General features: G+C 36.9%; 1 protein-coding gene across 3 annotated transcripts in view; it reads right to left on the bottom strand.

Annotated features, from left to right (window-relative positions):
- The window catches only part of LOC113055963 (RNA binding protein fox-1 homolog 3), a 377,645-nt gene extending 367,612 nt beyond the window's left edge, over positions 1-10,033 (bottom strand). For 2 of the 3 annotated variants that reach the window (XM_026222366.1, XM_026222367.1), the window contains exon 1: positions 9,369-10,031. The gene's annotated coding sequence lies outside the window, so the exon portion shown is untranslated. Of the gene's footprint in view, positions 1-9,368 lie in introns of all 3 variants that reach the window. The other variant, XM_026222362.1, reaches the window with a different exon arrangement.
- Positions 10,034-11,020: the final 987 nt, after the last annotated feature.

Below are 11,020 nucleotides of genomic sequence, written 5' to 3'. Positions count from 1 at the left end.
AAAATTTAAAATAAATCATTTGCTTAAAGTAAACTTTGGCATCCCAACATTAGATTTACAGATTAGCTTGTTTATTGTTCAATATTAACTGGTGCATATACATACAAAACATATTTCAGCCAACAACAGATTTTTGTATTTATATTGTCAGGGATCTGGAAGGAGGACCCAATTGCAGTGAGAAACAAGGTTTTATTGAGAAGACAGACTGATACAAGAGTTTAGTGGCATGCACAATAGATACCACAACAGGAACAGTAAACGAACAGTTAGGGAAGGCCACTGGGAAAGCTTCAGGAAACAACTGGCAGAATACTTTGGCAACAGAGGGGGCAGCATGACCAGGCCGATGGAGAAGACCACACAAGGCACCATAGAGCAAAGCTCAGACACTTGTTGACTACCGACTCTGAAACCGACCAAGTGCCAGGCAGGTAGAACCAAGGCAGAACACATGGGGACCGGTCAGGAACTCGAACACAAGACTAGACAGGACAAAGCTCCACAAAAACACAAATTAAACTCAAGACAAGGAAAAAAATATAAACTAATAAAAGGTTAAGTAACAAAATAAGAAATTACCAATTTAACCAACTTAGAGAATTTCAAACAAAACCAAGAATCAGGGCTAGAAAAACTAAATAGATAATTACAAAAAATACAAAAAAAAAAACAACAACAAACATATTACTAAAACAAGGAGCAAGACAAAAACATGGAACTACAAGGACTAGACTAAACACAAGACCAACCAGGCAGGGAGACACGGACACATATTTAGCCACATCCACGAACAGACACCAAGACAGTGACAGAGGGGGATGAAATGACAACTAACCAGCAAACACAAAAGGGTAAGGGGCACTATAATATGGAGGAAAATACATGATGGACAGGTGAGCACAATTGGACTAACCAGGCTAACAAGAGGGTGTGGTAGAAAGAAAACAAGGAGGAGAAGCTAAAGGAGCACATGGCCGAGAAAACCATTATCAAGGCCATGTACTGACACTAGACAAAAGAAACAAAACATAAAACAAAGTGACAGTGCAAAACCCTGACATAAATATTATTGTTTTGTTTTTTGTTTTTGACATTTTGAATTCACTTTTATTTTTATGATTTTATTTTACATTTTACATTTAGACTAATATTTAGTAATGTTATTATTTGTGTTTTAGCAATATATTAAAAAAATAATCTTGCTGAACAACATAGCTAGTGTCAACATGTTTATAGCTACTGTAGATACCTGAATAACACCACATCCAGTTTAATGGCACAACTCTCTTGAGTACTGAGGTTTGTTACCACCATAATGGTGCAGAAATGCACGTTAAGCATGTACAACAGGAAGATGTTTGCATTTTTGCACTTAGGTTAGGTGTATTTCTAAACCTAAGGTTAATGTCAAAAAAAAAAAAAAAAAAGAAGCTGTGCCAAGACTTAAAATGCAAGGTTTACATTTTTTCTTGTCCTTATTGTCTTTTTTGTGTTGTCTAAAGATGTATTTCTTGCTCCTGATTCCAAAGAAAACAAAAAGATGCATGATTTGCTTATGTTGCCACATTATAAACATAAATATTATGTTTTGTTTAGACAATAAATCAATACCAACACACACACAAACACACACACCCATCTTGCACACATGTGTTCAGTGTTTGTTTCTCTGTTGTGTTCAGTCAGCATGTCTGTATGTGTTAAGTCACTGTGAATTTTTGTTGACAGTACCTTTCTGGGCCTCTCTCTCTCTGTCTCTCTCTCTCTCTCCCTCCCTCGCTCTCTCTCTCTCTCTCTCTCTCTCTCTCTCTCAGCGAAAACTCACACTGGCCATTTTTCACCTCTCATGGATGTGTAGTGTTCCAAACAGTAAGTGCGAGTCTCCAGAGTGTTTAAGGCCAGACCTGGCTGCCATGCGGGGAAGGGACGGTCCACTGGAGTAAGGGATCTGCTGCAGATGCACTGGCCGCTGTCAGTCGACTGCTCCTCATGCTGGGGTGGGTCAAAGCCTGCACTCACTAACAACCTGACCATCTGTCATCCCTTGTGCTAAGCTACACTTACAGCTCACATGTGTGAGTGGACAAATTGAACACACCTTCACATCTCTATTGAAAAAAAGGATATGGCTGATTATGTCCAAAGTGCCTTGAAATAGTTCACCAAAGAAATTTACATGTATATTGTCATAAAACTATATGACTTTATCTGTGTAACATAAAAGAAAATATAAAGTCTCAAAACAGAATTTTTTTTTTATTATTATTTTTTTCATACACTGGAAGTCAATGGTCACCAAAATGGTTTGGTTATCAATATTTTTTTAATATCTTCTTTGAAGTACATCACATACAGTAGGTTTGAAACAAAATGAGAGGGAGTGAGTATACGATGACATCATATTTTTGGGTAATGCCACCAAGCAGATATTTACGAAGTAGGAACAGGCAAATAATTAGAGCTTCTATTCACTTAAATAGAGAAAAAACGAATCTCAAAAAGGGGAAAAAAGACCCTGAGTTGGTTCTTCCTAATAAAATGCACTCTCAAACTCAAACTCAATAATTATAATTTTTTTTTTTAATCTGCCTAGTCTTGGCTGAGTTTCCCAAAAGCATCACGAGTCTAATGTAGAAAGTAGAAACCACTGGGGTCTTAATCTCACAAAGCTTTTGGGAAAAAAAGCACACACAAATTCAATGATTTGTAACATCTGACTCAATCACTAAACCATTACCTTCAATCAAGAGCCACTCAAAATGAACAGAGAACTGCAAATATACTTAAAGAATTGTTAATAGCATCATTAAGGCTCCAGAATCACCGAGAAGTATCAGAATTCAAAATTTTCATTTACATCCCATTCAAACTGCTTCTGATGTTTTTTTATCATATTGCTCTTCTGACACCTTTATACGCCAATGATTATACCATTAATAACAACAAACAGGACAGTGTCTTGTAGAGAGTGTAAGGCTGTGTAAAAATCTAGAGGATAATTGTGCTGTTCCGTCCATCAGAAAAGAGAGTTTCCGTTCCCTGCTGCCCATGCCAGCTCTTTTACCAACTAACACCAGTTCAACCATTTTCTCCTCTCTTACCTCAGGACAGTTCCCCCCGCCCCATTCAATCTCCCTATCTTCCCGCCGCAGCCCTCTAAAAACCCGCCACGGCCGCACAACAGATCATGCCAGCGCGAAAGCCGTACCCCCGTCCTTATTACAGCGGCTTCCACAGCGCTCTAATCACTGCCACCAGACCCGGCACAGAGAGAGAAAAAGAGAGTGAGTGTTCACTAATGGCCAGGGTCTGTGTGTCCGCGACGGCGGCTGTTAACTAGCTTTTCTGCCTGTTTTGGTGGATTCGGGAGACGCAAGAGTGTCTCTCCAGGGGCCAGAGGCGACTGTATTCCTCCCTTGACACACAATGATTACCAATGCTCTCGCAGGACCAGCGGTGCCCTGCACACACACATATACACGCACACAAAATCCAACATCAAACGGTCTGTGGATAAAGCTGGTCTTTCCCCCAGCCAGTTTGCTTTTTTATTTCGCCCCTCTGTGAAGGAGAGGGAATTGTTGGCTGAGCTGTCTTTTGTCAGGGCGTTTCAGAGGCACAGTCCAAACACTGGTCCCTCATTTCGCAGCTCCGGTGTACCGTTTAGAACACAGTTTGTACATTCAATGGAAACATTAAAACCCCTAACCAGGTGTTGCTGTGATGTTTTCCTTCCTTATGATATTGTATACTGTACTTGCTCCATTCCTCACTTCACAGAGGTTAGTGTGAGGGGTTTTTTTGAGTCGGGGGTCTCACGGATAGCAGTCTAGGACCACACAATCTCTGTGAGTCTGACTATCAAAGCTGTTCCTTGGAGGGCATGGATTCGACTGCTATGGTCTTGGCAGTCGCATATGGAAATATTGCCTAGCTGAATACTGAGGGATTACACTAGAGCTGTCATCAACACACGTCGCCAAAGGTTGTTGCTGCTGTAAGATGCATTTTTAAAGCTTTCCTTTGAGCCTGGCTCCCTTTAAACTTCCACAATTTGATAAAAAATAAAATTAAAAAAAAGATTTTTAAACACAAATTTTAAAAGTAAACAAATTAAACACAAATATGGGATTGACAGTTTGTTCTGTTAAAGCTACAGAGTTGGGTAATGAGTCTAGTTCATAATATTCTTTTTCTTTTTATTGAACCCTTTTGGGCAAAGCTGCATTTATTTGGTCAAAGATATTTAAAATAACTTTATTCTAATTTAATATACTTTAAACTGTAATCTGTTCATGGGCTGAATTTTAAGCAGCCATTCATTCCCTCCACACGATCCTTCAGACATCATTCTAATATACTGATTTGGTGCACAAGAAACATTTATTATTATTATCAATGTTGAAAAGAGCTGTGCTGCTTAATATTTTTTTTATGGAAACTTTGACATTTTTGTTTCAGGATTCTTTAATGAACCATTAAAAAAAACAGCATATCTATAATGTAATATGTGATCAATGCATGCTTGCAGAATAAAAGTATTAGGTGTATACATATTTAAAATTCAGAAGCATAAAAAGCCCCGATTCTAGCTGCACTGCATCATCATTGCAGCTAATAAAAAAATACACAAAAATATAAATGGATCTCTAAAAAATGTCCAACTTCTATTAAAATATGTTTGCAAATATTTGTAACAGGTGCTCAATGGTGTGAATGCTTTGAGTGACAGCACTTCCGGTGGCTTTCTAAACAGACAGATGATCAAACAGAAGGCCTTTAATGTAGCTTCATCCAAAAATATGAGCAGCATGACAAGTTATGACAAGAAGATGAGTCACTGTTTCCGGACCCACCGATCACTCTGAACTTCAAACACATAAATCTTGTATCTTATCTAAACTATGTTTTAAAGGGTTTAAAAATAATAATAAAATAAAGCGATTCTCAGCTGACGGCAAGCATAGTGTCTGTTGTATACACAGACAGCCAATAGATGTCTGTTATGGAACCTGCAAAAGGATTGCAATGCAAAACCATACAGTCTGTTACTATAAATTTAAAACATTAGCAGTTTTTTTTTTTAAACAAAAGCCTTTAAAAGCAAGGCAAACATATGTTGGTATGCCGTCTTCATGTACTCTAACTAAACCTTAATAAAGGAAACCATAAGAGTAAACTGGTGTGGACGGGTGGGTTGTAGCAGTACAAAGTGTAAGAGTGTGACAGATTTATCTTCCCTCGCTCAGGCTGGATGAGAGGGGCTCATAAATAAACAGGGAGACGGGAGAGAAAGCTCTCCATTGAACAGAAACAAGTAGGTCCTTTAGTCCTGCATCAGTCACTCATCGGGCGACTGTGACACCGAGGGGTCCAAGGTGAGGTCAGGGTGGCTCCCTTTAACCCTGATAGTATATATCATAATACATATAAGCATGAATGTACATATATTTTTTGAGCCTTTTATATTAAATGGTTGTGAAGGTAAATATAAAAGGGGGAACAGAGGGTGTGCCCCTTTATGCCCACGCATAAAGCAAAAAAGCTGCTTTTTGATACAATATTGAATGTGTTTGTTGAAGAAGTTGAAAAAAAATCCCCTTCATTTTCTCCATAGGGAAACAGAACTTTAGTAATATTGTACAAATATTTCAAGGAAGACAACCATGAGCTCTGATGATGGTAATCACTTCAGGAGAAGTACACATGTCAATATTTTTAACAAATTTGTAACATCTTGTACTTTTGTGCGTATAAGATAAAGTCAATAGTTTTATATCATACCATCATTAATGATTTGATTACATCATTTGCAGTGTTTAATGGGATATCGGATAAAAGTTGCAGTTTTTTTTCAAAACTTTTATGGAAGCAAATCATGTGAATCATTTAGAGATGCTTTTTTTGGGGGGGGGGGGGGTTGATTTAAAGGTTTAAAACTCTTTCCTGAATTGCTACATACTGAAAAACTGCTTAAATCCCTGTGGAGAAAATAAATGAATATACCCAGGCAGCTGAGAGAAAAAAAAGGACAGTCTGCCATGATTTTTTCAACAAGCATTCTGTTTAATTAAGAATTTTCTCATTGAGGCAATAGCTATTTTTGTACCCCAGACAGACAATAAATGGTCATATATATATATATATATATATATACACACACACACACACACACACACACAAACACACTATCAAATAAAGCTTTTAAAGTCACTTTATATAATTAATTGTGAGACACTCTTCTGGCAACTAAAATATACTCTGTGTAACGTAACTGGTTTACTGCCAAATATATAAGAACTGCTAGTCTGGTCTCCCAATGTGATAAAATGGACTTGATCTAGCAGCAATTATGACATTATTTGATAGTATAAAACTCTTCATAATTTCTGTTAGATGGCCCTTCACAACTGCTATAATATCTCTATTGAATGCATAAAAAATTATTCACTTGTCAAGAACTTCTTATGTGCTTCTCACAGAAGGGCTGAAAAATAATTTAAATATAGAAGTGAAATATAAAAAAAAGTGATACAGAGTCTTACCTTATGTCCTTTACACATATCTCTTTTGATATTGGCAGAAAAACCTCATACTTGCAATAAAAAATTTGACATTGATGATTGTTTTTTTTTTTTTTTTTTTTTTTCTGGCTGTGCTGTTGCTTTTTATAGAACTTAGAAGAGTTCACCTAAAAGCCATCACTGGCATTTATTACACATATGCTAACTTCTATGTAGCTCATTCTGACAGGAGCATTCAACACAAAATCCTTTAACAAAAAACCCGGAGTCTCATGCTGGGATAGAGTTAAGTAACATGCCAATTTTACGTTGAAATCAAGAGGCTTGGTAAAAAGCTTGTTTCATGTTAGTGCTACACTCTTTGCCAACATATGGATGAATGAAATCTGCATTCACAAGCTACGAACCTTTCTGACCATGTGGTTCACACATCTCATACCATTGTTTCATTTGACATGCGCCTCAGCAGGAAATTGTCATCATATCGAGAAACGGCACAGTAGTCGAGCCTAATGGTGAAATCACACAAGTGCAGACACACCGGAGAGTGAGAAAAGGAGAGAAAAAAGGTGGAGAGCTCGATTAACTGCCAGAAGATGTTGGTTTCTATTTGATTGTCATAGTAGTTGTGCAGTAGTAGTAAAATACTTTATTGCAATATCAGGACAAAATAAGAATGGGCCGCTGGCAAAAGAGTTTCGGGACAGTTAAGAGAACTCATCCCCATCCTACTGGGCCAGTATTTACTCTCTTATTTTCTAATAATTTGTTAATCATGTATTTGAAGGTAAAATTCTAGCTGACTTAATAGAATTACTAGGACTTCAGTAAAAAAAAATTAACAAAACAGCAAGGCTTTGCACTATACTACACTTTACCAGCAACAATCTAAATATATTATCCTGATAAAAATGTTTTTATTGCAGCTTGCAACTACATATTTATTTATTTTCAAAAAAAAAAAAAAAAAACTGTTTTAATTAATATATTTGTGGAAAGAACATGCTCAATAAAACCTTCATATATTTTCTTATATATTGCAAACATGTTTATTGCAGCTATTACTGCAAATGAAAAACATTTGAAATACACACACACACACACACCGACATATGTTTTTTATAAAAGATGTTAAATGCAATCATAGTATATTTTCCTGATACATTGCAAAAAAGAAGAAGTTTATTGCAGCATTACTGCAAATTACAAAAATTATTATTATTATTATTATTTTTGAAAATGATGAAAGGGCAAGTAAAAATCTACTGGCAAGCAAAGTAAAGCAAATGCCCTCTGTGTGCACATGTAAAATTGATTTCTTGGTGGCTTTGATCTCCTATGTGCCAGACAGTAGTCATCACAGCAAATATCCAGGCAGTGCAAAAACAGCATGCAATAGAATTGTAAAGAATACATATACTACACAACAGGCAATCAACACTAATAAGATAAGCATGTGAGCCTGTAAAAAGTATGTTAAAGTACAATTCTGTGCAGACTATGAAATTATGTGTAGGAATATATAGACTATAAATATACACTATTCAGGTGCAAAGTTTAGATGTGTAGTGGAGAAATGAAAAGCAACTAGCTACAGTACCAAAACAACTTAGTACTGTGTGTAAACTGCCAAGAAACTATTCTTCAGTCTATCCTTTGATGGCTTACGTAGAGCAGCTATACACTTACAGTTCTACATTCCATTCAGTATTTTAAAAAGATCAAAGAAAATGTATAAATAAAACTATTTCCAAATAATTTTTGGAATTAAATAATGTTATAAATAATGTCAACATACTGTATCATATGGTATTTATATATAGGTTAACTTATTCACCATTTTCAATAAAATAAATAATCATAATAATAACAATTAAAATGTTAAATCAAGCTCATATTTATTCTTACAACAAAAAGAACTCCTGAAAGCCATTTGAACGGCTTCACTTTGTTTCCAGGCTGTTCACAGACCAAGGGTAACACTGTGTTCTCGCTTTAGTTGTCAGCTATGCTACACTGCTTGAGCAAACCGTCACAAGCAAGTCGAATGTGACACACTGTTCTCTGTCTCACTGTCTATATCTCTTTCTCTCTCACTCTCTGGCCGGTCATCCAGAGAGGAGGCAAACCTCACGCTTTCTTCTCATCCAGCACTCAACAACACACAAAACAAAAAAACTCCAATTCTACACTGCAACACACAGTAGAGGCTAATATGTGCACACCCAAATGATAAAACGAAGATTATACAGATACCCAAAAGGAATTATGCTAAAACACAATATATTACTATTATTTTAAATTTCTATATTTATTTAGCCGTGAACTCCACACAAATGTGTGGCAAAGAATCCTTAAGACGTTATTTTCAAAAGGAAATTCGAAGTAAACAATAGCACCATTTCACACTTTCCCTTTTGAATTAAAATTAATAATCAAGAAATATGGTTGACACTCATTATGATGATATATTTTCGTCTTCTAATCCAGTCCCCTGTTTAAGGAATAAATGAAGAGCGAGATGTACTTCTGAATAACGCGTGTGAGAAAACGCAAATCTCCACGTGCAATTCTGGACGCATTAAGTGCCACTTAAATTTACGAAGCACCGAGATTGCCGGAGGATATTTGTTTCATCGAAATGATACCAATTATTCAGGGCAAACCTTAACAACAAACCTGATGTCAAACGCAGAGAATAAAGAGTTTTACCAAAACAGCAGCTGACAACACACCTGTCTTTATTCGAATACAACAATTAAGGAGTTTGCATGCTGTTTGCATGTAGGCGTGAGTGTGTGCCAGTGTGTGGAAGTGAAAGTAAGAGACTCGTGTACTCACAGTTTGAGCTGTCAGGTCACTCAAGTCTGGTGCTGTATCACAGGCTCATCTTTTCACTGTTTATCCCACCATAGGACAGACAGAACGAGAGAGAGCGAGAGAGACAGAGAGAGAAGGAGGGGGGGGGTATTATCTTTTCTCCAGCTCTGTTCACACAAGTACAACTGAAAAGATAGGTAGGGAAAAAGAGAGAGAGAGAAAGTAGGATGATTTTCGATGCAATCTGGTTGGCGGTCCTGCTACAAAGCGAGCGTCAGATTTCAGTAGTGCTGCTTCTTTGGCGTGCCGCGCGTGTCTTCACACATAGCTGAGAGCCCGGTGCGGTCAACCACACGCGTCTGTGGTGTGTGTATGTGTGTTTACGTTCACACAAGCGGTGGGGGAGTGTGTGTGTGTGTGTGTGTGTGTTGGGGAGGGTGCTTGGGCTTTCACTCACTGGCTGAGCCTTACACTGTAAGAACACATCAGAGATAGAGAGAGGGAGAGATGGGGGGTGGGAGGGACAGACAGGGAAGAAAAAGGAGGAGGAGAGACAGAACGCGGAGGTGGAGAGGATGCACTGACAGTTTCACACGAGCCCTTCTTAGAAGGCTCCGACCGCTAACACAGGCTGACAAGTACTGAACGATAGAGACGAGAGGCAGCTATAGCCTTCTATTCTTTTCCGCCATCGCTCCCTCAATCTCAAACCCGCACTAAATTTATACCATTTCCCCAAAGCAATACACACAGGCACATTCACATTCTCCAATCACATATTTTTTTCTCTTGTACTGCAATAAAACCATGCTTGCAGTTAAACTTGATCACCATATACAAATACACTTGATGTTTGATCTATACCATGCAATTTCCACATTTTTATGTTTATCAGTGGGAAGTGGCCCGGAAGGTTTAAAAACAATATGAAACCCAAATACAGTTCATCAAAGAGATTCAGTATTCTATTCTGGGAAACGCCGTTAACTGATCAAGGATATAAAGTGTGGAAACTCAATGGCAGCCCTGTGGGCCCCTGAGCACTCAATGCTGTCAGGGTAGACTACACACCACTGATTTCAATTAAAAGCTAAATTAGCCATTTGAACTCTGATCTTAGCACTGTGATGTAATTCATGACTTGATATCAGAGAATGTGTCCCATCAATTACATCTAGTACTACTTCATCTTGTCATTAATGCTGTAGCGCTATCGTCATCTGCAAAATCAATGCAGCTGTTGTTGCTGTGGTAATTGTTTCTGTTTCTGTTCATTGCTGGCCATCATATCATCATCAGGGTATGTCCCATAATTAAACATAGTTATGAATTTTAATATAATATAATATAATATAATATAATATAATATAATATAATATAATATAATATAATATAATATAATAATATACTGCATATTTTTTTCTTAGTCTCTTATAAGTCTTATCTAGATTTATATTTTATGAGGCTACATTTATTTGATCAGAAATATGGTAAAAATAGTAATATTGTGAAATATTATTAAAATTTTAAATAACTATTTTGTATTTTAATATATTTTAGAAGCAAAGCTTAATTTTCAGCAAATTGTCTTTTTTGTGTCACTTTTGATTAATTTAATGCATTTAAAATAAACCTTACTGACCCCAAACTTATAATATATAATAATATATCTG

The sequence above is a fragment of the Carassius auratus genome, chromosome 37 (genome assembly GCF_003368295.1).
Source record: "Carassius auratus strain Wakin chromosome 37, ASM336829v1, whole genome shotgun sequence".
NCBI classification, from domain to species: Eukaryota; Metazoa; Chordata; class Actinopteri; order Cypriniformes; family Cyprinidae; genus Carassius; species Carassius auratus.
The sequence above is the reverse complement of the archived record's forward strand: the minus strand, read 5'-3'. Positions and strand labels throughout refer to the sequence as shown.